Consider the following 6468-nt stretch of genomic DNA (forward strand, 5'->3'; position numbering starts at 1 on the left):
GCTCGTCCCCGTCGTCGTCGTCGTTGTCGTCTTCCGGCGGCTCGGATTTCACGGGTAGCTCCTGCGGGTCGTAGGGCAGCGTGTGGCTGTCGCTCATGCGCGTCCACGCCTTGCGGTGCTTCTTCTTGAGGTGGCGCCGCAAGTCGGACGCGTACTTGTACGTCGCCGCGCACACGTCGCAGCGGTGGCGATCGCTCGCCGAGCGGTGAGTCACGATGTGTCGATTGATGCTGCTCGGGAAGTAGGTGACAAACTCGCAGCGGCCGCAGCAGTACTTGCGCCGCGCGCCGCGCCCCTGCTGCGCGACCAGCGGCACCGCCCGGTCAAACACCCGCACCGTCTCGACGCCGCCCGCCGCCGGCGGCGCCCCCTTGCGGGCGTCGCTCGGCGGCGCGTCGCGGCGGCCGTGGTGGCGCAGCGTGTGCACGCGGATGCTCTTTTCGGCGTTCGTCGAGAAGACGCACTTGGTGCAGCGGTAGCGGCCGCTCGCGTTGTGCTGCTTCGCGTGGCGCTCGATGTTCCACTTGTAGTTGGTGCGGAAGTCGCAGTGCGGACAGAAGATGGTCTTGCTCGCGTGCACGACGCGCCGGTGTTTCTGCAGCGCCTTCTGCAGCCGCGTCGTGTACTGGCACTCGGGACAGCGGTAGAGCTTCGTGATGAGTGGCCCCTTCTTCACCGGAGCATCCGCGCCCTCCTCCTCCTCCTCCTTCTCTTCCTCAGCATCCTCAGCATCCTCGTCGACGACGAGCGCGCCCTCTTCTGCCGAGTCCTCCTCGTCGCGATTCTCCTCCTCCCCCTCCTCCGCCTCCGCAGCATCCTCCTCCTCAGCATCCTCCTCGGCGTCCTCGTTGCCGCGCGGCTTCGTCGTCGCGTAGTACGACACGTCCTTGCGGTGGATGAGGATGCTGTGTCGCTCCAGCTTCGAGCTGTGGATCGTCGCGTAGTCGCAGAGCTTGCACGGGTAGATGGGCAGCCGCGCGCCGTGCTCGTCCCGCATGTGGTACAGATGCTGGCTGGCCTTCGTCGTGCTGAAGCGACACTGCTTGCACGCGTACATGCGCGAGTACTGCCGGTGGTGCGTGTTGCCGTGTCGAAGCATGTCGAGCTCGCGCGCCGTCTCGTAGCGGCACGAGCGACACTGGTACGTCAGGCCGCCGCCGCCGCCGCCGAGCTCCTTGCCCGCGCCGTCGCCGCCGTCGCCGTTACTCACGGCGCCCTCTATCTCCTCCTCGACCTCCTCCTCCTCCTCGTCCTCGTCTTCTTCTTCTTCGTCGTCTTCGGCGACGATGTCTCCGTTCTCCAGCGGGGGCATCTCCTCAGCGGCGTCCGCGTTGCCGTGGCGACCGCCTCTGCCTAGGTTACTGTTCGCAGAACTCTTCACGTCGGCCATCTTACATGCTAGTGGCGGCTACCTGCAGACGAAAGAAGAAAAAAACACGTGAACATCCCGAGGAAATCTGTTGCGACAGTTTCCTTCCACATTGATCCTTACAAGATAATACATAGAACTATACGTGCAAATGTGAAAGACAATGTTTTATACAGCCATTTATCTGAGACATTACAGAAACGGATGTCCTGAGGATTGGACAATTTTAGATGACACATTTCTCAAGGCCTGAGAGTGCATTACGGTCTGCATGTACATAATTTGACATAGGGTGACACAATTTGGAATAGTTTTTTTTCACGTCCGTCTACCATTTGCTTTTAACATTATCACCAACAATGTCACTGTCACCATTATCACCACTATCATCACTAACATTATCATGACTGTCACCATGACTGTCACCATGACTGTCACCATCACCATCAACATCATCATCACTGTCACCATCACCATCAACATCATCATCATCACCATCACCATCAACAACATTAATATCACCGTGACCATCACCATCAACACCATCACATGCACACTCATGCATCACCATAAAAAAAACAACAGCGAGTCAATCAATCACCATCAACCATCACTGCACAGATCACCATCAACAACATTAATATCACCGTCACCATCACCGTCAAGCAACAATCATCATCATCACCATCATCTATCACTGTCACCAAACACAACCATCAACCTCATAATCACCATCACTAATTTCTCTATTAACATTAACATCACTATGCAGTCATCATTATATACTATCAGCTAATATCATCCTCATTGCGCATTACCATCACTATATCATTGTCACACACGACGCCGACATGATATATACATAGACGAATAGCATACAGCAACAGTGACAACAAAGCCCTCCTGTAACCTAACGTCTAGAAGCGCACCTAAAGAAATACCATAATCACTAATGTATTTATCGCGCGTTGGCTACGAGTTTGGTGACGGAGCTCGTCACCACGGCTGCGGCAGCCTGTGCCACAATCAACAACCATGTAAATATTTCAACGCTGCTCGCAGGCAATTCAAAGAAGCATTATTGACGATTGCCTCACAAAGCACGCTAACATAGATTCTTCATCAGTACCGCGACTCATATCAACATCATTGTATGGTCTAGACACAGTATATATGTATTTATATATATAGTATATTTGATATATATATTATCAGGAGATATTATATTATATTGTTACTATATTAACGCGGTGCGAGAATCTAACGTGAACATAACATTGTACTGTACATATAATATATTATCGAAGCGGTGTGATATTCCCGTTCTCTGCATCCAATGTTCCCAAACTGCGACCGACCGTCTGCCACTCTGCACAGATGAGAGCGGCTGCTGGCGCAGGCAGGCAGGCCAGAGCTATGGGCGCTCTCTACGGCGCTCTCTCCATCTCTGCCTCCATGCTACTTTCTCTTTACGTCTCTCTCTTCTTCTTCTCTCTCTCTCTCTCTCTCTCTCTCTCTCTCTCTCTCTCTCTCTCTCTCTCTCTCCTCCTCTCTCTCTCTCTCTCTCATGGAAGCCTACATATCTAGCCAGCCAGAACCGCACCGCACCCACGTCCACTGTACAAGGCAACTCCCAATCAGATAAGCACCCGAGAAGTCTAAGGTCCATTCGAATACGCGTGAGGAGCATGACCCCGTTTGATCCGGTTGCCTTCTAGAAGCTAGCCGGCCGAAAAATGTCAGCGTAAAAGAGACTCTAGAATGAGACTTTGAATTCCCCTTGTGAGGTTCTAATGACTCATTGACTGCAAGCTTGTTGTCGTTTTTGCTCCGTGTGCGCGATAGACCCATCCTGTTGCACTTGACTTTGGGTATCGCGACACTTCTAGAAAGAATTGAAGGTTGAGTCGGTTCTCTTTATGGCGTAGTTGAAGATCCGGCAAATTATGTGATAGTAACACTGCAGTTATGCAGTTTTTATCATGTTTTAATCACTATCTATTTACTCTTGTTTGATATCGGTGCAAAAGCTCTTAGCTTCTGTTAATAATGTTCATTATATACCGATGAAAATAAATTTTACTTGAACTTGGACTCTAAACTACTGAAGGGCTACACGAAACGCTTGCCTTAGTTCATTCCTTAGTTCATTGCCTTGGCCTTTGCCGAGATCACGGGAAAATTTCGCAGGCGGACACACCACGCACGCATCACCAAGCCAACAACCAGTCGACGCACCACTTCACGTATCTCTATTACACACACACACACACCGACTCCAAGCACGGCGTGTGACTGCGTGCATCCTCAATAACAATGACTTGCGAAATTCACCCCTGTGCGCATGCCCTGACCTGACCGGTTCTATACGAATTTAAGGTTCTCTCGTCATACCCTTACCTCTCTCGATTGCTTGCGCACGCTACATCCAAACACGACCATGGACGCGTGAAATACGAATACAGTCACGTCCTCGGCACCTCAGCAAGCAACAGACTCGCCCGTGTGTCACTGGATAATAGCCCTCCACTAAAGACTAGTTCCTCCTCCTAGCTAGCCAGCCAGTATAGTCAGTGAGACATCCCCCACCACGCCAACAGTAAGGAAGCTTTGTCGTCGTCGGCAGGCATACCTAGCTCTACACGGTCCGCTGCCTCTGCGGATCTCTCTCTAGCAAGACCACGGGCAGGTCAATGAATCATCAACGCTGTACGCAGGTGCTGCGATGGCGAGCAGAAAATTGAGGGGGGTGCAGGCGAGCGTGGGAAGAGCAGGCGACATCTGTTGCCTAGCCCGCTGCCTTGCCACGCCACGTCACGACAAGCGCTGCGGCCTCTCCCAAAGTCCGTCCCCCTCGTCTTCCTGTGCGAGCTAGCGTCTTGGGGGAAGGGGGAGAAGGGAACAGGAAAATCAAGAAGTTGCTCTTGTGTGAATGTCCCCACCTTACGGCTGTGTTTAGTGTGTGATTCAGGTCCACTCGGTCTACAATAGGCCAGCATGTTTCGCCAATATACATACATTATATATGCATATATTCTTCCTATATATATATATATATATTATAGGCGAGAGAGAGTAGAGAGAGAGAGATAGAGCGAGAGAAGAGAGAGAAGAGAGAGGAGAGCGAGGATATATATATATATATATATTATATAGAATAGACGATTCAATCAAAAGCCTTTGAGATGAAGTATATATATTTTCTTCTCACATTATACAAACAGTATATATATAGCTCCCGAATTATCGGAAGTCCCGGAGTCAAATACTCCGCTGATTTACTGTCGACTCCCTGAAAAATTCCTGCCATACCCTAAGCTATATTCGTTCCAGAGGATAAAAAGAGAAGGAGGTAGATATGAGGACGAAGGGCGGGTTATAGAAAAGTGGGAGTAGTAGACAGTGAGTGAGGTGGATATATAATAGGGGGCGCTGCGAAGCACGCTCGAGGAATTGCGCGTATTTTTTCAGGTCTTGATGTCCAAAAGAAAATTTGGCTAGACATGCAACGCGCAATGAATCTTAAAATAAGCAAGATGAAACTGATGTTTAATGCCACATATATGTTAATATTGTCTTGTAACAGTTTGAACCTCAGACATGCGAAAATCCCTCTTTTTAAGGGTAAGGAGTCCGTTGGGCCTCCCGTGTTGCAAAAGTTAATTCTAACCCTGTATATATATATATTATTATAATATATTATATATATAATATATATATATATATATATATAATACAGCACGAAATGAATACATTCTATTTGCAAGGCCTTGTTGATTAAACCAAAACAGCAATTACACAATTACATAACGCCGTAAATCGACACGTTCTTTGCTGCGGTTGTCCAACAACAACCCAGCGGGCTCATGCAAAACGAAGGGCAAATGGCGAACGCCGCGGCTATAAACACACTGCGCATTGCAGTACGCAAGCAGGCTAGCGTGATGCGCGCGACGGACGACGACAACCAGCACACCTTAATTGACGGCCATAAAACCAGCCGTCAGTATACAGAAAGCGACGGCCGCAGCAGCAACAGGCAGCAACAATAGCAGCAGCAGCAGGCCAGCAGGCAGCTAGTAGTAGTAGTAAGTAAGTAGTAAGTAGCAGGAGTAAGAATAATAGTAGGAATCCTAATATATTAAATATCGCTATTTATCTTACTCCTGGTAGTAGTGGTAGTAAGTAGTAGTAAAGTTAGTAGTAGTAGTAAGTAGTAGTAGCACAAGCAGTAGTTAGCAGCAGTAGTCAGTAGTAGTAGCAGAATAGAAAATAGACAAAAAAAGAAAAAAAAAAAAATTGAAGAAAGTCAGCAGCAGCAGCAAACAAGCAGGCAGCAGCAGAAGCAGCAGCAGCAAAGCAACAGCAGAGCAGCACCAGTAGCAAGGCAGCAACAACAGTCAACAGATACGTCAGCCGCCTGCAATCGCGCCTCCGCAAAGTAGCAGGCAGCAGCAGCAGCTTAGCCCAGAAATAAGCCTAACATCTAGCCGACCTCTACTCCCCGTGCAACAACCAGACAACGTCTCTGTGGCCTGGTTACAACAGTCTGCACGTCGAAAATCAATGAGAAATCGGACCGCAGTGGATCAGTAATGAGACGGGCATCGCCCGCCAATGGCACAGAGACAGGGCACCCTGTACTGCTACTACTACTAACAAGGTACTGCTGCTGCTGCTGCGCTCCGCACATCAGGTAGCCAGGCTTCTAAGGTGCAGGGGCAGAAACATCATTTACGGGCTAAGCGCTATACGGCGAGTCGATGCGACTGCGGCGATACACGCTCTCCCGTCGTGATCATTAAAGCCCTAGCCAACGCAGTCTCTCATCTTCTCATCCTCAACGCGCCTCCGACATAAACAAGATCCGCCTTGGCAGCACCGCAATCCCGCAAACGATCGCGAGCGGTCGCTGCATGCACTCGTACGCGACACTCACGCGTTTACTGCGATCGAAATACGTTGAATCGATGGATTCTTTAAACGCAAAGACCTTTGACATATAAAATATACTTGCCGCCCCCCGCACCACCCACCAACCTTCCATCCATCCATGATCCCAAGTTTGTAAGAACTCGACACCGATAAAGCCGGTGTCC

General features: G+C 49.9%; 1 long non-coding RNA gene across 1 annotated transcript; it reads right to left on the reverse strand.

Annotated features, from left to right (window-relative positions):
* Positions 1–1261: 1261 nt before the first annotated feature.
* On the reverse strand, positions 1262–4104 carry LOC106810812. Its single transcript, XR_001394069.1, has 2 exons — positions 3770–4104; positions 1262–1412 (listed from the first exon to the last, which is right to left on the reverse strand). It is a non-coding gene; the product is annotated as an uncharacterized LOC106810812 (long non-coding RNA).
* Positions 4105–6468: the final 2364 nt, after the last annotated feature.

Source organism: Priapulus caudatus, unplaced genomic scaffold (genome assembly GCF_000485595.1).
Source record: "Priapulus caudatus unplaced genomic scaffold, Priapulus_caudatus-5.0.1 Scaffold475, whole genome shotgun sequence".
Lineage (NCBI taxonomy): Eukaryota > Metazoa > Priapulida > Priapulimorpha > Priapulimorphida > Priapulidae > Priapulus > Priapulus caudatus.